A 20,660-nucleotide genomic window follows, 5' to 3' on the forward strand; every position below is an offset into this window, starting at 1 on the left:
CATACTTCCCAGGGCAATATTTTACCTAGTGTGGTTTAATCAGTGATCTCTAACTTTCTGTGGTCCTTGAGCTGATAGCCAAGTGCAGCACTGTGTAAAGTCCTGATGAACGCTACTCTTTCATGAAGCACTTGTTGATACAGCGGTACTAATTTAAAAATACTCAGCTGCTGTCTTTACACCATCTCAAATTTCTTCAAGCTAGTACAGAGAGTTACACCATTATCTTGTCCCTCTGAGTTAAAGTGAATTCAAATGTAAAAATGACGGTGATTTATTCATTGGGCAGCTCTGGGTGTTTCAAACTAAAGATTGGATGTTCCCCTTTCTTAAAAAATCAAACCAAAATGTTATCTGTCTCCTAGAACTTGCTTCTGTGTGCCTGTACTAGATGAGGTGACCTGACCAACAGCTGCTTCAGGCCTTAATTTGTGAATGGAAGAGGAGAGTACAAATCTAACACATGTTCTTAGGGAAAAACAAGTCCTTTTCAATAAATGCTACTGAGTCTCACTGAAAAGATCAGAAGGTCTGTAACTGCTGTGCTTACAACAAACATCTGAGATTCCAGCTATATTTTTTTAACAGTGACAATATCAAAAAGGGGCACAACCACCCCTTCCTGTGTGATTTAGAGGTGGCAAAGGAGAGGATGGATTTATGCTGTAGTCCACTGCTTCTTGCTGTTGGTGTTAGCCTAAGGACTGCAACTGGTAAAAACTGGGGGACTGGAGCCCCAGTTAGGGCTTGGACTCTATTTACTGGTTTAATTTTGCCTGAGAGGAATCCAGTTCGTGTGCCCCATGCGTGAGCCTGTGTCTGGGAACTGGGAACATGATGTTTGCTTTAAAAACATATACCTAGTCTGTGTGAGCGTAATGCCTATCCTGTGGCTTCCTTGTAATGCCAAAGGTGATCCTGTATTATGTTTTTAATCAGCTTTCCTCTGAAAAATAATTCTTGTGTAGAAAGGTGATACTTGGGTTTCAGCAGAACATTGCCATGCTTACTTTTGAGCATCTCTGAAGAGAGTTTTCATTTTTGGTTGGATCAGCTTAAATGGATTTTGCACTGACTTATCAAAGTGATTTGGGTTTTTTCCCCCTAGATACTGGTGCAAACCACCATGTCCTAGTGCAGTGCTAACCCTATATAGTGCTGGTGATGCAGGGTACCAGAGTGCTTTTGGTGGAAACTTGAACTTACTCAAGAACTGAGCTCACACAGTTAAACTGCATGTGCAAGAGGTGTGTTTTAACTTTTTTCTGGCGGTTCAGCCTTCTGGGCTTTGCTATGTAAACAGAAGGAGCACCAAGTTATGCTGTGACTGTAAACAAGGGAAAAATTTGGGTGGACGGAGGTTTTGGCTGAGCATTTTGGTTCCTTTTCAGCTCCCTTTTCTGCCTTTATACCTTTGTAACTGAGAAGTCAGGTGCTTTTGGGCCGCCTTCAGTCTACCAAAAAGCATGAAGAGATTAGCTGTGTCAGAAACAACTCTGGAAAGGGTAAAGTTGCAAAGCAGCAGCTCTCGGTTGGTGCTAGCTTTTAGGTTTTATTACACCGAGTAAATAAGTATGCCCCACGCGGTAGGATTGTGAAGCTCGAAGAGGCTACTTAGGAGAAGAAAACAAAACCAAAAACCCCAAGTTCCATCTTCAGTCCTAGCGTGTTAAAGAGAGGAAGGGGCTCCCAGGCGCTGGGGGGCAGGTCCGTGGCGGGGCCCCCGCCTCCCTCCCCTCTCGCTGGTGCCTTTTCCAAGGCGGCCGGAGGCCGAACTCCAGCCCGAGCTGCGCCAAGCGGGGCCGGGGCGCGATCCCGGCGGCCCAGGGCCCCTGCTCCTGCCGCTGCCGCCGCTTTCCCCGGGGCCGCCCCGCGGCAGCTCGGCCCGCCGCCCTGCCCGGCTGCCGGTGAGAGGCCCGGGGTCACCCGCCGCCGGCAGGGGGCGGCAGGAGCCCGCCGGGGGAGCGGGGCTGTCCGCCGGCCCCGGCGGTCAGAGGGGGCTGGGGCTCCGCTAACGGCCGGGCAAAGCCCCGCTGCCGGCCCGGCCGCCGTGTGCTTTTAACCGGGGGCGCAGGGTGGTCTTGACGGGAGGAGGCGGACAAGCGGGGGGCTCGGGGCCGCCTTTCGGAGGAGGCCCACCAGCCCCGGCCCTTCCGAACCTCTGCCGGAGAGGACGCGGCGAAACACAATGCCTGTGATTGCAGAGAGCTCGTTTTTAAAGCCCCACCTGGCTTTCTGCTTGCTCATCTGTTCTAGCGAGCCTTTGGGGTTTGGTTTTTTTTCTTTTTTTCGGCGATGCCGTCTTCATCTCCACTCCCTGCCGGAGCACCCAGATGTTTCTGCTAAGCTAAGCTAAGCAGCAGGTCAGTGCTGAGCCGCCCCGTTAATCCTGCGTGGAGAGGGCGCTGCAGTCCTTCCCTGCAGGGCTGGGGGGGCTCCGGCCAGACCCCCCGTGGCAGAAAGCCCCTGCCAGTTCGGGCCCTTGTGCTGGGGCTGCCGCCTCTTCCGTACGTTGTCAGGGAACCGATCCTGCCTTAAAAATATAAGCCTTTCCTTCCTACCTCTAGGTGGGAATGCAACCCCAACCCCAGCGGCCCTGCAATCGGAACGTGCCAAGGAGCAGGGCAGGAACGAGCGGAGGGCCGAGGCCCAGCGCTTCGTTTAGGGATCGCGCAGTCTGAAATAAGGTGCCTGGGACCTTGCTGGGCCACCACGTAGTAATATTGATGAGCCTCCCGCACCCATCAATGAAAACTGCTGAGAAAGTCTCCACCTGCGGTGGGAGCAGAGCAGCCCATATTCCCCACGGCAGCGCGGGCAGCCTTGCCCGCCGGTTGGGGCACGGTGCGTCGCTGCCCTCCGTCCCGCACCCTGCATCCCTGAGACGCTCACGTACCGAGGTGGCCGGGGCTGGCTCCAGACTCGCGCTGATCAGGCAGGCCGAGAGCGATAGCAGCACGTGCCCGACCACTGCCGCAGCCCTGGCGTGAGCTCGGGGCGGTTTTCTAGGAGCCCTACGACCCCATCAGCTCTGCTGCTGGCTGGCTTTGCTCAGGTCTGTGTCCTTCCTTCCGTGGACCAGGGTAGGGATGAATGAGTTTGATCGTTTGATTTGGGGGTTTTTAGCATTGTTTTATAATGTCCTTTCAGATGGCAAAAAGAAAGGAAGACACCTACCCAATCGATAATTTTTTTTGACTGTCAGTGATGCCATGGCTAGGGAAGTAAGAAGAGAGGAACAAACAGCAAGAAAAAGGAAGACATATATATTGGGCAAAGGATAAGTGAGGAAAGAGAAAGACTGCCTTCATCTTTCTGGAAGCTGGAGGAGATCAAGCGGGCAGCTCCAGTGTAATTTCTCAGCCTTTTTCCAGTAATTCCTCTGTATTTAAGTGAACCAGAGGCAAATTCATCAAAAGTGCAACTTAATTTTGAATACAATTCTGATTTAGCAAACATCAGTCTTGGAAACTACTAAAAAGGTCATAATAGGCCATCTTCTTCACTGCAACGTTATGTACGTATTGTGGTGCATTATCATTTTCATGCAAAATTGCAGGTTAAACCTTGGTTTAAGACCACAGCGTCCCTGCTCCTCTGCGATGCTGGGAATGAAATGGCTGCTGTTTCCACATGCAGTTCTTGGAAATGCATGGCTAACTCCTGCAACCCAGACACACACGCATACTGCAGTTGCTCGAAACGTAGGCTCATGAGGATCTGAGTGGCCCTTGCTGCTTGTCCAGACCCTGCATCCCTTCCACTGGTGTAGCAGGTCTCATAGGATGGCTCGGAGAGGCGTACCTTGAACCTGCACACAGTTCAATAACTCTTTTTCACTCCTGCTGTGGAAAAAACTGCCTGTGCCCTGGTGAATCTCTCCTGCAAGCCTACCTGCTCCATGTGGTGCGGGTGCCAGAAGACGCAGGCGGGAGATTGTCGCGGGTAAGTCAGTGCTGTCCTTGTAGAAAACAATTTCCTCCTTTGCCAGTGGAGTGTGTTTTACATGTCCCGGCAGTGGCTGCTGGGGACGGAGAGGCTGTAGCGATGTTCTCCAGCAAGAGGAACCGTTCCAGCCCTCCTCCTTTTTCACTGTGGGAACATCTGAGGTTTGGAGGACACCGGCTCCCCCTCCCCTGCAGTGTAACTGCAGCGGTACATTAACTTTTTCTCTCTTGCGCACTTCATACTTACCAGCACTTTGAGCAATCGGCCCTTGGTGTTCCCTGACACCCGCTGAGAGAGGAAGCCAACGCTGTTTGCAACGTCTCTCCTTGCTGGTGCAATCACAAGCCCCGTCATTCAGATGTGTGGAAAGCCAAATTGGTAGCAGCTCATCCCTCTGTGGGTTACAAGACGGCAGCTCTTTCTGGAAGAAGCAGCGCTCTGATATATTAGGAGCAATTACAAACTACAGCCTCCCCTCTTCTTGTCATTCCTGTTGTTTGCTATTAATGGAGCATTTTGTTCCGTCAACGTGTATTGTATACGTCTACAGCGAGACTGGGGCTGTTTCCTCCCCTGGAGCTGCAAAGAAGTTAGCCCAGTGGGGCTGGTGGTAACCGATTGCCCGGCCACGGCAGAGCTCAGCAGCTCGTGTTTCTTGCCTTCTCAGGATCTTTTCTGTGAATAGCAAGGTAACCTGTTTGCTGCACCCTGGTTTTAATGCTCTGCGCTCACCTTTGCCTAAGGCTTGGAAACCTCTGGGCTGTAGCTTCCAGCAGCGGTCTTGTCTTTTTTCACCGAATCTGTGAGAATGATCCCTGAAAATGGCTCCTGGCTGTGGCCTGGATGATCTGCTTTATGGGTGCCTTACCTGACTTAAAAAAAAAAAAAAAAAAAAAAAAAAAAAGGTATTTGAAAAATGCCTTGTAATTCAAGGTGGGTTAGTTTGTTGCTGTCGGGGCAGTACCCGGGTAAGGGTCCCCTGGCCGGCCAGGGCTGTTCCCTGCCATCCAGAATGTGCTCCGGGAGCTGCGGCCGCGCTCCCCCCAGCTCCGCCAACGCATCTCAGTGGCACCGATCGCTTCCAGGGCAAACGGCACCAGCCCGTCGCTGCCGTAGGGCCGCCCAGGCAGAGAGAGGGTGACCCAAACCACCGTGAGGGCAGCAGCACCGACGCGTTCACCAGCAGCGCCTGCACTGAGCCTTCCCCTGTCCCACCCTGCCGCTGCACGTGCTGCGTCCACCTCCCCCGCTGACCCCTCCGCTTGCGCTGCCCACCAGCAGACCCCAGCGCTGTGCCTGCCAGCCCGTTTTCCTGCTGCCAGCTCACAAGGAGCCACGGCTGAGGTCTGAGAGCTGCTTTGCCTTCTCCGCCTCTTTTTTTTTTTTTTTTTTTTTTTCAGTTTGGCGTGACGCAGAGCACATTAGGACCAAGGAAGCCAGCACCTGTGAGAAGAGACAGCCCTAACATCATAGGGAAGTGCTATTGCTTGGGATCTCTGAGTCAAGTGGGCACCCTGCGCACGGGGAGCTCTTTCATCCCCTCTGCAAATCCTCCAGCCCAGGTAAGGATTACCGGCCCCTGGGAGTTTGTGCCTGGACAACAAGCATGCTGGATGGGTGTACCTGCCTGGGGTAGCATCACAGGATGATTTGGGTTGGAAGGGACCTTAAAGATCATCTAGTTCCAACCCCTCTGCCATGGGCAGGGACACCTTCCACTAGACCAGACTGCTCAAAGCCCCTTCTAGCCTGGCCTTGAACGCTTCCAGGGATGGGGCATTCACAGCTTCTCTGGGCAACCTGTTCCACTGTCTTGCCACCCTCGTCATAAAAAATGTCTTCCTTATGTCCAATCTAAAGCCATCCTCTTTCAGTTTAAAACCATTACCCCTTCTCCTGTCACTACAGGCCCCGGTAAAATGTCCCTGTCTTTCTTACAAGCCCCCTTCATATGCTGGAAGGCGAGGTACCTGTTGGGTGTGAGAAGTTGGGAGCGCCAGACAGCAGAAACAGCGTTACCTGCTGCGAAGCTGATAAACAACTAAGGTTGATGTTAACCAACCAAGTGGGACCGACCCCGTCTCTGCTGGGGCCTCGCTGCCACTCCGGCTCGGCTGTTGCAGCAGAGGTTGGAGGCCTTCGGAGCCCTGCACGTGTGTCGAGGAATTGCTGTGAGCAACCAGCCGCTCCCCTCCCTCGCCTGTGCTGCACCCCCCCCCCCCCCCCGTGGATAATAATGAATGGAAGTGACCTGTGTAATGAGTAATTGGCTTGGAGCGCGGCGCTGGCTGCAATTACAAGTTCATCTGTACGTGATGTTACGCTGCACGGCTCCCTAACTATTTTCAACACAATTGGCTTTCATTATGGAAAATGCGTTCCCTGAAGGAGACGGCAGCGGTGCGGGCGGTGCTGCGCGGCGGCACGGCAGAGCCGGGCTTCGTCTCGGCCACGAAACGCACCACGTGAACGCGAATAAATGTCAAGTCTGGGGGAAGCGGTACTTTTTCCACTCCCGTGCCAAGTTCAGAAACGCGTGCTCACCCTTCCCGGTGGCCAAGGAGCCGTCAGCAGCGGGGGGACGGAGGGAGGGGAGCACCCCCTCGCCTCTCTCGCCCCCGGCCACTGCAGCTCCTCTGGGGAGGGAGCGGACGGGCCCCCTCTGAGCTCCCCGTCACCCCTCGCTGTCCCAGTCCCCCCCTGCGGGAAGGGGGAGAATGCCCATCGCTGTCCCCGGGAGGCCTTGGCACCGGCACGGCTGGAAAACTGTACGGGGGCCATCCTCCGGCTGCCAGCTCAGGGTTTAGAGGCGTGCCATGACTTACTGCTAAGTTATGCTCTGTTTTATTAAATATTTAGCAGCGACTGTTCTAGAGATTAGTGGTGAATGATAGGAAAAAAACCCCAAACTGCACAGATGACTTTTACAGTCGGGTTTGGTGTACCAGTACTCCTACGCCCGCATTTCTCTCCCAACAGGAGCCAAATTGCACAGCTTTATGTAACCAGCTATATAAAGAGCGCCTTGAAGGAAGGTGAAAATGCCGCCCACCCCCCCCGCCCTCGCCCCCAGCACCCCCTGCCCTCCCCCAGGTGCGTGGGCTGCTCACAGCCCGGCCGCCCACCCACGATGGAGTGCTGTTCCTTAAAGATGCCCAAATGCCACTCAAAGATGCCCAAGTGCCAGCTACGTGCCCGATGTGCATCGGTCGCTGTCTGCACCCTGGGAAGCTGCTTCTAGCTCTGGCATGTCGCTGCCCGAGGTCTTTTCGTGGTCAGGGGTGGGGGGACGGAGGAAGAGGAGGGGGAGTTTACAGGCACCGTGCAAAGCATAAATTGGGCAGTATGTTCAGGCTGAGACCCTTCGTTCACCCGGCTGCAGAAGGCATTCGGGCACGGTGAGCAATGATTCAGCCTCGTGGCTTGTATCTGGGCCTTTCAGGGTAGTGCAGGGGCAGTCCCTGGTTTGCTAGAGAGATCCCAGGACACATTATTCTATGTGTGTGTATACACACACATATATGTACCGTGTGTGTGTGTACATATATATATATATACACACACACACTAGTTTCTGAAATTAAGGCTGCCTCACAGAGCCGTGTCCTGGAATGTCTGCAGCAAAGCAGGCATCGCACAAAGGTTTAGGCAGAAAGCGCGTGGGTCGCATGAGCTGGAAGCTCGGAGAAAATTGTAGCAGTAGCTCAGCGTTCCTGCCTGAGCCCAGCTCAGGGATTTGCTCACATCTGTGGCTGCAACTGCATTTTCATTTTCATCCTGCAAATGATTTATAAACAATGCCTGGGGACAAGCGTGGCTTTACCGGCTCGCTCTCTCATTCATAAACATGCAGATGCTTACCTTTCCTAACTCTTCTCTAAATGTTTTCCTTACCGGTTTTGAATGACACCTAGGAGGATGCGAAGGGTGGCAGTGAAGGGAGCTATGCCTCTGTTGTGCACATAATTACAAAACAGTCATGTAAAATACATAATTGCTTGAGCGAGAACTGCTTAAAATATGAATTCTGACTCAGCTGGCAGCTGCTGTAGCAGGGGCCAAGAATGCCGTGGGAGAAGGTGTCTGTGCAGAGGTTAAAACTGAGCAGCAAGGCACCGGGGCCTGGATTGCAGTCAAAACTCTGCTGCTATGGTGACTTTCAGATCATTTTAATTCTTTCCACCTCCCTTTTCATACCTTCTCGTAGGTGAAAACGGTTTTATCCACCTCATGGGAAAGAAGTGTTGTGGGAAGCAATTTCTATATGTGTATGTTATGCTGTAAAGGTTTTTGTAATACTGATGTAGATGTGAGCTTCAGATTTTCTCCTTTTTGGAGGGAGGCAGGGTTTCTGAATCAGCCTGCTCGACACAGAGCTAGAAGCCAGCTGAGAAAGCAGCCCAGCTCCACGAGCGCTGCCATGCTCAGTGGTGTTGGAAATCTGAACTCACAGCCGTGAATTCTGCAGTCGTAGCCCCTTCCCCTGCAACAGCTGGAGCCACAGCTCTGAGGGGGGCTTCTCTGCAGCCAATGCACTTCATGGAAGTCAGGAGAAAAGCCTTTGGGGTGATATAAACACACCATGCACCAGCATAAGTCCAGCTGCCCGTGACAGGGCTGGAGGCTAGAAGAGGGTTTTCTGTGAGAAATACCTGCCCAGGGGAAGGGGATCTGCTTAGGCTGGTTTCACCATGGGAGCAGTGTGTCTCAGGAACTCTTTGCTCTGGACCTCCTTCCCTGTATTGCTGCTTCACATTTTTCCCTTCATCTTCCTTGACATAAGCTAGATTTAGTGCACGGATCTGGTCTTTTTTGTTTGTACAGCTCCTTAGACAATATGGCCTCTGAGCACTTATTGTAACATGAATATTGAAGCTGTTCACATTTCCTGGGCACACTTATAATATTGTTTAGATCCTTTTTCTTCAAATGTGAAAGCTTCGGTAATGCTGACTGTGCTGGTAGTGCAGACTGAAGCCAGTTTACTTCAATATGTACGAGATTTCTTCCTATGCAATATGGGAACATTCCTGAAGTCGAACACGAAATAAGTCATTACTCCCTTATAAAGCCGCCGCAGACAGTCCCCTCCGCTGGCATTAGCTCAGTGCCATCTCCTCGCTACGCACTTGCAGAGAGATGGCTCTGTGTGTATGTCTGTGTCTTTCTTCCTCTCCCCCCGCTGCCCCTGGCTTTCCACAGTAATTGCCATTCTCCTCCGTTCCCACAAGTACAGGAAGATCTACAGGAAATTATATTGCTAATTAAGCTATGGAAGAGAGTACAAAAGCCCTAAACTATAAATACTCCATCTGCGTTAAAAACCAGTGACATGTATTGTCATTGCTGGTTGGAAGCCAGCGCAGCCAAGGAGGTAGGTAGAAACTTTGGGGAGCGGGCAGCGCAGGCAGCGTGCTCTCAGAGGGTCTCTGACCGCTGCCCCCAGACTCGACTCACAGCATCGCCGCGGCAAGAAATCAGGATTGCAAGCAAGACCACGATTCCTCACGTATCCGGCTTTTCCAAATACAAACTGCATCAAATTACTGGTGATGTCCGTAAGATTTTTATACAGCGTCACACTTAAAGTAGCTGCGGGAGCCTTTCAGGACAGGTCCTCAGGGTGCGGGACACCTTGCTGGGTCCCATTCGTGTCACCGGACCAGTTGCCAGCTGACCGTTCCCCTGAACACCCACCTTCTGCCCGGCACTGTCATGCCACAATGTGCCTGCGCAAATCTGTACTTCACGTCGTTGTCCGAGTTCCCGCCTGTAATATTCTGAATTGCGTGCAGAGATCTTAAAACCACGTTCTGTTATTTTGTACTGAGGCAAGTGGCTGAAGAGGGAGGATGGGCGCTGGGAATGATGCCTGCAGCGGAGCAGACCTGGCGAGGTTTGCCTTCTGCTGCTGCACCTACAGACTCCACCTTGGCTACCAGTTTTTCTTTCCAATGAGAACAATCAGAACTTTTTCCTTTTTGATGGAATTTAAAATTTTCACATTCTTCACAGGCAAGAGTTTTAAGAAACATACCAAATATTCAGAGAGACGTAATAAACCTTGAGACTCAGCAATGCTGTGTATGCAGAAAAAAATATCATTTCTAGGTCATGGAAATAGGTTAATTCAGCACTTACAGGAGCTGAAATCTGGTCCACAAAAGTACTTAGACAGAAAATGTCACTACAGGTGCTTCAGTTCAAAGTTCTGATCCTCAAGACCTGTGGTGAGATGCTGAGATGACAAATACGAAGAAGTTCTGGCCCATTAACCAGAGCTACAAGAAATGCCAGCAGCGCTCCTTCCCCCTGAAATGGTCCAAGCAGCACGAGATCAATTAGCTAAAAGACCCAACTGTTTCTTATGGCAGGGGGCCGTGGCGATACACTCTCAAATAAGCTTGTGCACAACTGGGCATAACTTCGGTTTGGTACATCATTCTGTTGGACACAGTTTCTTTACCATTACAAAAATAGGAAGTCTTACGCTACAAGCTACATGTAAAAGGACACATTTCTGATGGAAGCACTCAGAATTAAGGCATTTACAGAAATAAAGTTGTGCTTCCTTCCTTAACTTTGTAATACAGTGCCTTTTGTTACAACACTGCTTCATTACTTGATTATACGTCTCTCTGGTGTATGTTTCTTGTCTAACGTGCTGGATGTTGTGCAGTGAATGAATCAGAGTAGTGGACGGCCCATCCTGCCTAGTGAATGAGGCAGGTGTCCTGCAGGAAAATAATGCTATAACCAGCTTCTACTGTTATTTGTGTATGCCAAGAAGCCAGATCAAAGTGTTTCGAGCAGATTTCATCTCGCCTCTGTTTAGCACCGAAGGAGAACTTGCACTTTGCAGCTGATGCGATCTAACAACTGTCTGCTCCCTTTCCTCTGCCACAGCTCCCAGGCGAGGGGTCCTCCTGCTCCCGGTTTCTGCTCCCCTGGGACTTACGGAGGTTGCCTCTGCCAGCTCAGGGAGCAGAGCCAGCTCAGAGGGCTGCCAGGGCTGGTGTCAATGCAGGGAGGGAGAAGTGGGACTTCTCCTTTCCTTGGCAGCAAGCTGTTAGATCAGCTCAAGCCATAAATAATATCAACTGCCGTCTCTAAGGAAGGTCTTTATCCAACAAGCACATTGCCCCAGGAAAAGTGCTCTCCGTTCTTAATTAACTGCCCAAGCTACAACACACATACTCACTTCTGTACAAAATAAAGTCCCTGCAAAATGAACTTCCCTGCTTACCACATCCTATCCCGGATGAGAGAACTGTTTGCTCACAGGATTTCCACGCGCAGCCCTGGTGCAGCAGGATGAACGCACGCCAGACACTGATGAAGAGCAGACAAACCTGCTCACCAGGGGGTTGTTTCTCACTGGACACCCCTTCCCTCCCCAAGGAAGGGACGGCTACAGAAGGCTTGCAAAACCCAAACCTTTGGAGGAAAGCCTGCGACTGCATTGAATAGTGCAGGCTCTGCCTCTTTCCCACGGCTGCATGAGAGGGACACATCATCCCACCTCCCCCGGCACATCGCAGGTACCAAACACCTTTTTTCTGGTTTGCAGTAGCTGGTTATCTGGTTACCCAGCGAGACTCAAAGCTCAGCATGAGTCACTAGGTTGCTGCAGCAAGCAGGGATCCATAGTCTTTCAGGATCCCTCTGCAGTCAGCGGAGGGAGATAAGCAGAGCAGAATCATAGAATGGTTTGAGTTGGAAGGGACCTTTAAAGGTCATCTAGTCCACACCCTCTGCAGTGAGCAGGGACATCTTCAACTAGATCAGGTTGCTCAGAGCCCCGTCCAACCTCACCTTGAATGTTTCCAGGGATGGGGAATCTACCACCTCTCTGGGCAACCTCTGCCAGTGTTTCACCAACCTCACTGTAAAAAATTTGTTCCTTATATCTAGTCTACATCTACCCGCTTTTAGTTTAAAACCATTACCCCTTGTCCTACTGCTACAGGCCCTGCTAAAAAGTCTGTCCCCATCTTTCTTATAAGCCCCCTTTAAGTACTGAAAGGCTGCAATAATGTCTCCCTGGAGCCTTCTCTTCTCCAGGCTGAACACCCCCAACTCTCTCAGCCTTTCTTCACAGGAGAGCTGTTCCATCCCTCTCATCATCTTTGTGGCCCTCCTCTGGACCCCTCCAACAGGTCCATGTCTGTCCTGTGCTGAGGGCTCCAGAGCTGGATGCAGTGCTCCAGGCGGGGTCTCACCAGAGCAGAGGGGCAGAATCCCCTCCCTCGACCTGCCGGGCATGCCTCTTGATGCAGCCCAGGATACGGTTGGCCTTCTGGGCTGCGAGCGCACATTGCCAGCTCACGTCCAGCTTTTCATCCACCAGTACCCCCAAGTCCTTCTCAGCAGGGCTGCTCTCGATCCCTTCATCCCCCAGCCTGTATTGATACCAGGGATTGCCCTGACCCAGGTGCAGGACCTTGCACTTGGCCTTGTTGAACCTCATGAGGTTCACATGGGCCCAGTTCTCAAACTTGTCCAGGTCCCTCTGGAAGGCATCCTGTGCTTCAGGTGTCATCCTCTTTACCTTCCCACAGGTGCAGTTTAGATGGATCTAACACCACATGCTTCACTGCCATGACCTTTCTGGAATATGCCCAGTATTTCCTTAGTGTAGTGTTGTAACATACTTTCACCTTTTTATTTGATGGCTTGTAAATAAGCTTTAACAAAGCTGAATATAAGAGGATGGGTGTTCAGTCTCGTAGCAGCCTCTATGCTCAGGGTGTCTTCACTTTTGGTACAAACCTTTCTTGTGATTTTTCTTTCTGAGAAGCTCCCAGTCATGCCGTGGAAGGATGAACAAGTCCTCACCTGCCCTACGCAATTTCACTTTAGTAGACTGAGCTTGTTAACTCTTTCTCTGCTTTTCTTCGCATAACTTAGAAAAACAATGGTCTCCTACAAAAACAACTACCAAATGTGCTTCCTGAGGGTAGGGAAACGTCCCCCTAAAGCCAATGCTGCACATTTGCTGACACGGGGAAAAAACCAGGGGCTTCCTAATGCAATTATTAAAGCTTTCTCCTCTCTCTGGACCAGCAGAGAACCAGTAGCTCAAACCCCAACCCACCATGAGCTCAATGCTGAACAGAAAGCACGTCAAGATGAGCAACTTCATCAGTCGGAGCCCTGCTCAGCAGTCCCCTGCGACCCAATTCAAGGAACCCACCTGCATCCCGACAGCCATCAGCATTGGCAGGCGGGGATGAGGATGGTTCCCACAACCATCCTCCAACAGCTCCTTCTCTTGGAGAGAACCGCTTTTGGCTGTTGGGTAACACAGCTGGTGTTACAAGGCACATGGCGTTAGTCCAGGCTGAAGAGCTGATAGGACTGGATTTGACAGGCTGTGTGTGCACCAACACATCACCTTTTTAATGACACAATTAGCGACTCTTTTTTTTTCCATTAGATCTCTGCTTCATTAAGAGTCCACGAGACACACACTAGGAGAAAGAATTATGGCAAAGCAGAAAACTGTCAATTAGTCCCCACGCAATTTTCAGATGCATGCACCCTCTGTTTAAATAACCTGTATCAGCTATGCCGTTACACGGTGCATGTGCATATACATATGCATGTGTGTACATATTGCATAAGGTGCTTATATTGCAAGGCAAAGATAGGAGAAAATGTTCTTTTGTTTGAGAATACTCGTATCATTCTGCTAACGGAGAAAATAAATTTGCATGAGTTTGGACATGCAGTTGTATTAGGATTTGTAAATAATTTATATGCATTTTGTCAACAATTTAAACTAAATAAGCTATCTAATACCTTATAGTTGAAGTCATTAGGCTTTATAAGGCTAACTCAAACATGATGTAAGCATAATGCAAGCTGTGCAACAAAAGAATAAGGACTCCTGTTCCCCCAAACTGGGCTGTAAATGGCACTTAGGCGAGCATGCATTTGTTTCACCTGATTGAAAGATTTAAGCCTATTTATATGGCTTTGGTCCAGGTACGAGGGGGAAAAAGGTCTTTTATCCTTGTTGTTGTGCTTTGTAATAAAACAAAATATCAACGAGTAAGAAAAACAGAGGCCTTTTTGTCATGTCAGGTATCAATACTTTCAGTGAGTAAGTCTGTATGTCTGTTAGTCTGGGTGTGAGAGCTTTTTCTTTCCCTTGCTCCAAGGTGACAGCTAGTTCGGAAAGCTGGGCTAATGTCTTCCATGCGGATAAATGCTGAAGGTGGCATTTCACAGCTGTTCTCTCCTGAGAGCTGAGGTTGGAAAGGGATGATTTATTTCCACCTGTGAAATTCCTGGGTTTGCTACCTGACATTATTTTTTCTCACCAGTACTTGAAGTAGTTATTCCACTTGTGGGTGAGATAATGATGAAACCACACGTACCTGTGGGTTTTATATCTAGAATCATACAAAAATCCTTTCAAATCCCCCAAAGAATAAGTTGTCAGGCTGAATATTCAGTCCGGCTCTCTTAGAGTAGCACTGCCATGAAGAGCAGGACGATAATGGTGCACGTGAGGTTGGATCAAATGCCGTTGCCACTTTCTGAGAAACAGGTGTTTATAGCACGTTAACACTAAGAGAAAAAGGAAAGCCTTGGGCATTAAATCTTTTGGGAAGGGACATGGCATGGCTAGATAGGGAGGGGTGGTGACATGCTGGCATAATTTATGCCACAAAGTGCAGGGAGAAGTGCAAGACCAAAACCTATATTCATTGCCCCACATGGCCAACGTGCCAGAGCTGCAGAGATGAGCTGGAGCTGCACTAGCGCAGCCTGGGACGAGGCACCCCCAGAGCTGTGGGAGGGCAGCTTCGCCCCGTGCATTATTTTGTACAGGAATGACAGAAAATGCTCTGTTCTCCTTGCAAAGAGCAATGCTTTTCTTGTTGAGGGTAGGGTCTAATGAGGTTTTATCATAAGCTTATCATCTAGCCTCCCACCCAGTTTAAGGTTGTCCCACAGAATGACAAATTTGTGAATTGACGGGGATGCTAATCTGAGTTTTTCCAAAGTAATTGCTCAGATTTGGAAACTCTTTGTTCTCTGGCCAGGATGACATTATTAAAATGTGTTGACCTTCCTGAAAATCTTGCTGATCAACTGAAACGGGCAGAAAGCAGGCAGAAGTGCAGCATTCCCAGTGTTGCTGGCCAGTTTTTGTGTCAGATATACTTCCTTTATTGCTCTAAAGCAGTGCAGGGAAATAGATTTTTTTAACGCTTTAGATATCCCATCCATCACCTGAATTTTTCTTGATATCATTGCACCGCTCTGGGGGGCATCTGGCATCTGTTTACTCATGCGCTGAGAGCTTGCCTAAATGAACTGCTGATGGAAGCATTCGGCATTTCTCTGCTCATCAGAGCTGTTTTATTTGTTTAATCAGCAACTCTGTGCTCTTGGTTGTCTGTGCCCTGTTAGGCAGTGACTGTGCCTCCGTGTCAGTATTAGATGAGGATTACATTGCAATTCAGCTTGATCTTTCCATTCAACATGCAGCTGCGCTTACTTTTTTATTTGCGTTAGGCCGGACCATCACATTGCAACTGAGCTACATCAGTTTATGGCCGGTGAAGGGCCCTGCAAATGCAGCATTCTTCAAAACGCTGTAAAAAGCAGACACTGATAGATTAATTGCCCACAGCACTAGCAATGATCAAAGCAATCACTCTCAGGTGAGGCTGTGAAGAGAAATAGGGCGAAGCAGTGATGATCACACTGTTGCTTGCAGGAATAACGTGTGTTTGCCTCTCTCTGTACCTCACTGAACTCTTTGGGGTAAGCACTCATCCCTGGAGACCTATTTTTGTAATGGCAGGAAGTTGGATAAGAAGTGTGAGAAGATTTGCTGTCTGCCTCCCCTTGCCTGCTTGTTGTATTTTTCAGAAGTCATAGCAGGAGGTGATGAGAAGAGGAGCATTAAGATTGGATGAAGAAAGAGATCTGTTACTGTCAGTGAGGGTGCGGTTCTTAATGGGTCTTGTAGCAGGCATATTAAAATACATATATTTAAAAAAAAAACCAAACCAGACAACCAAACAAAAAACCAAACCAGTACCTGCTGTTTTCTCATTGCAGAAGAGACAGGAAGAAAATTACTTTCAAGAGGGATTTAAAGGCAGTTTGTAAAGGGCCAGGGAAGGCATTTCAGACAGAACTGGTAATGCCACGTAACCACAACAGATACAGCCTTCCAGACAAAAATTAATTCTTTGTGCTTCATTATCAAGTCCCACATAGATATCTGATGTCTGATCGTTTGTGCTGATATTTTACTAATTCTTTTTGCGCCTAATTGAGGCTTGCTATTATCCTAGAGGAAGGCTAGGGGACATGGCATGACTAACAGACTGATCCACTGGGTTTTCTGTATTCATGAGTCTCCACTTCCATAAAGAGGAACTGGAAATCCTTTTCACCAGGGAATAATGTACGAGGCTCAGAGTGGATGAAGTTTGTGTGCTCTTTTTAATAAGCACTGCTTTTCTTTCTATAGACACTCAAGCTCCCTGAATTAGAGCGCTGCCTGAAGGGACAGGTATTATGAAAAGAGCTGCCAAAGCCTTTGTGTGTCAGTGGGAAGCCCCTGATTATCACAAGAGGATCTAAATGGAAAGGTGACATTCAAAAGACCATTAAGATAAAAGCCAGGATGAATTTCTTTCCAACCTCACTTAATAGAAACTTTTGTTTAAAATCACCTTTCCTGAGAGAAGGAAGGAAAGTCTGACCTATGTGATTTGATATACACGGCTTACTCCTTAATTGGGTACAGTCAGCTGCTTAAGAAAGCAATAGCTTAGCCAGGAGAGGTAATGAGATTAATGGCAGAGGTAATAAGAATGTCAATATAAGTGACAAATATGTATTTCTAATCTTTCAGCCATGAAAGCCCAATGGAGAACATAGTACCAGCTACTTCCAGATGATCTTCCAGGACAACAGGCACAGGTATTGTATAGACAAAATTGCCTCTATCGGGAAAGTCAGCTTTCCTTGTGCATGGTTTTGTGGAGCTTTAGGAAAATGAAATGGGGCGGGGGGGGGGCTTATGGCTAATTTTTTAGTTTCTGTTTGCTTGTCCTCTGGACTCCCTGCAAGATTGTTGCCTATGGTGTACTCTCCAATGCTCTTGGTAGCCTAGTTTTGAATGAAGTATGAGACTGGGCTGTGTCCTTTCTGCCTGAAAACTGTCCCACAGTTTAACAGTTCTCCCTGCTTGGCCAGGGCTTGTAGCCCAGAAATATTTCAGATCTGTCCCATTTTTTCTGTTATAACCTTGTGACTTTTCCCAGAAAAATACATTACGGGGGCAGGGGCGGGGGCGTGTTGAAGGGTTGACATGTTCTCCCTTCTGAACATTAACCAGATTGCAATGTGAGCCTGAGACTTGAAAGAGTGGTTTGAGGAAAAAGTAGTCGCAGTCACCGTTAATAGTGACATTTGCCAAGCATAAAATGTATTAGGCCTGATTTCCATCTGGCCTGTCCTTCCCCTGTACAGCTGGTGATGCTGTCAGCCTAGCTGCTCCCTGGGAGCTGCTACTGATCGAAGTTATCCTGTAGCTTCGAGATGACTCTGGCCAAGATCTCGAGACCCAGACTAGTATCTAAACAATGCTCCTCTCTGCTGTGATAACAGACATTGGCAGCAGCACAAATCTAACTCGCTGTGTCTTTGCTCTCCCCTCATATACTATCCATGTGCAAGTCTCAGTAGTAGCAGAAATAGGCAGTAAATGGATTGCTTAATTTGCTAAAGTCAGATCTATAGGTATCCACTTGGCTGTACGATGATGTGTTGCGCTGCACAGCTGGGCCTTATAGTTCCCAGCTATTGTTGAAGGAAATGTATTAAACGAGTAGGTCGCTTTTATTATGTAGGATCCGTGCCAGTTCAAAGCTGCCTGCTGCCTTCGTGAGTTATAGCAGGCTTTTTCCACAACAATTTCCTTTTTTCCTAAGGGTTGTCTCGCTCTCTTGCAATGCTGGATCTGAGGTCCTAGAGCCCCTCCAGCAAACCCGCAAACAGGTACGGAGCCAGATCCGCAGCGTATCGCATCGTGCCTTAAATCGGGCGCTGCAGCGGGTGGTTGCAGAGAGCTGCCCTCGACCCCTGCCTCCCACCCAACTTCTTGGCTCACCACCACGTTAAGGCCGCTCGCAACTCAGCACCAGGCTCAGTTGCTTTGCCAGGGAGCTGTTTTAACCTTTGGGAGTTTAAATACTCTTATTAAATTCTCACTATAGTAGGCTGTGATTTTGCTAACCGCACTTCACGCAAGTCCCTGTTTCTGTGCGTGACTAATATTTAGTCACAGCTGGGAGTGTTTTGTCTTCAGAATGGTTTGAGCAAGAGATATAAGATGCAGCATGCTTGGCAAGTGGTCCCATCCACTGTCATGTTATCAGGGTTACCCTGGGGAAGGTAGAGGAAGGGATTTCAGGTCATGCAGGGAATCAGTGGTAGAACCTGTCCCAGCCTAGCCCTGACTCCCCCGTTGCCACGAGAGCGGCTTTTTTGCAACATCTCCCGTAAAAAATGCCTCATTTAGTCTGGAACCAGAAAATATTGATGACACATCTCTTTTACAAGGCAAACTGGGGGAATGTCCTCAATAGTCCAGAGGTGTAAATTCTTGTTAGGATGCTATAATGACTGTCTATTATGTATAAACTAATTATATCACTGTGTGTGTGTATACATATCCTATTGTTTTCTTTTCCATCTACTTCTAAATTTCTCTCTCTCACACTATTTATTTTAGAATTTTGTGTTGGGTTTTTTCTTGATTTAGCATAGAGTTGAAAAGCAGTCTCGGCCCTCGTGGTTTTTCCTGTTCTTCATAGATACGTCTGGCAAAATGTCTTAAAATTGCCAGAGCTAGTAGTAGGTACAGGCATAGCTCTCTGTTACCTGCTATCGTGGGAACGCTTTTAGTTTCCTGCTTAGAAACGATCGTGCTAACAGCCAGCTCCAAGGAGTTGAAGATGAAAATAGCTTGAGCCCGTCTTCCTGCTGAAGCAGAACTGTTATCTTGCATTCACTCACTATCGCTTTGTCCAACTTAATTTTAAATGTACCAAGCAGTAGAGCTTCTGCCACTTTACTCTTGGGAGATAATTTTGCATATCTCACCGCCACAAAGTCCTTCCTGATACTCCACATTTTCCTTTCCTATCTTTACCCTTGAATGCTAATTCTATCCTGGTCCATTCTGCTAATTGGCTCCTTGCTCTTCATAGTATTTAAACCCTCTCAGGTCTTTCCTGTCATCACTTGGCTGTGCTACAAGCATTAACTCTTCGAGCCTTGGTCAGCATGAATAGAGCAATTTGCTCCCTTTTGAAGAATAACGTATTTAATCAATGTGTACATAAAGTTTCTAATCAAAACCAACATTTTGATTAGAAACTGCAAAATAAAGCTACTTTGTTTTTAGCAGTCCACCTAGATCTTCTTTAGTCATTCATTGCATTCTGTTCAGTTTGTTCATATATCTAACTTCCAGCTACATGAGCTAATGAAAGGGTGCTTAGCCAGGCAGATCTTTAAACGTTTGCAATATCCACAAGTGAGAAGGTTAATAGCCCAAATGATCTAGAATTCGCAGTTGCCTACAGCATGAAAGCTTTCTTTTGCATTTTTATTGTTTGAGAAGCGACAAAAGATCATTGTAAATACTGTGAGGAGCTGCATTGGGCATGTGTAGAAGGACACATCCCTGCAGTGCTGAATGTGGCTTGTTTCTTGGGGCGAGTATGAAGTGCACCAGGGGTGCAGAGACCAGAGCCGTCCCATTAACCACTCGCTGAAGTAGCTGGCTGAGAGAGTTGGTCTTTACCTACAAAGTTGCTGATTCAAACAGAAGCCCCCAAACTGCTGTAGGGAAAGGACGGACAGAGGACACGTCCCTCTCTCCTCACAGGGCGAGCAGCTGCCACTCCAACACGCGTGTACCCATGGCCAGCGGGCCAGCAAACCCACGGCTAGGACCTGTCACGTGTTTCGGTACACATGGCTGTTTATAGCCTAAGCCACGCATTATTCCTTTCTATTCTGGTATTTCTTCCGTAGTTCTTTACACCTGGAGAGCTTTTTGAATTGGGCTGCTCCCTGAATAACAGAGCTATCCTCAGCAATGATGAATAATTCATATTTTGTACATATTTACAGACAGTCCAAAGCTTTTTCCTGATGTCCCAAGTGCTTAAAGAAAAGGATGTGTGTCCTCTCTGGCATCAGATAAATATGTTAGTAAACCATCCATGTAAAGCTGTAGCCTAGTCTTTGTCCCCCAGGGCAGGTCCTCTGGATGCCGCCCATCTGCCTGTCTTGAGCTGCTATGAGCTCCACAGCAATCACCAGTGCCAGGGAGAAATCAGATATTCCTGCTGGACTCTGGCAAGGGGAGGATCAGGGTTTGGAGCTTGCAATCACAATCGATCACATAAAATGAGCAGAAGACAGGAGTCTCTAACAAGCCTGTGACCCGTCAGAAGGCAGCGTGAAGTTTGCAGGCAGACATGAAATCTCTTTTAATGAATGAACCACCACAGGGGCTGGATGTGAACTAAACCCTTTTGGACTTTGGTCTTTAGACTTCCCAGCAATAGGGTTGCCTACAGGGCAGTTTCCTCAGAATATGGGATAAGCAGTCTAACAAATGTACATATGGCCCAGCAAAATGAATTTTAAATGAATCT

The 20,660-nt window shown here is 48.6% G+C and overlaps 1 long non-coding RNA gene across 1 annotated transcript in view; it reads left to right on the forward strand.

The window, feature by feature from the left end:
- The first annotated feature begins 2,029 nt into the window (after positions 1-2,029).
- The window catches only part of LOC115348222, a 28,122-nt gene continuing 9,491 nt past the window's right edge, over positions 2,030-20,660 (forward strand). The window contains exons 1-3 of the long non-coding RNA XR_003925769.2: positions 2,030-4,637; positions 5,349-5,510; positions 16,838-16,905. This is a non-coding gene — a long non-coding RNA (uncharacterized LOC115348222). The remainder of the gene's footprint in view (positions 4,638-5,348; positions 5,511-16,837; positions 16,906-20,660) is intronic.

This window comes from Aquila chrysaetos, chromosome 2 (assembly GCF_900496995.4).
Source record: "Aquila chrysaetos chrysaetos chromosome 2, bAquChr1.4, whole genome shotgun sequence".
NCBI lineage: Eukaryota > Metazoa > Chordata > Aves > Accipitriformes > Accipitridae > Aquila > Aquila chrysaetos.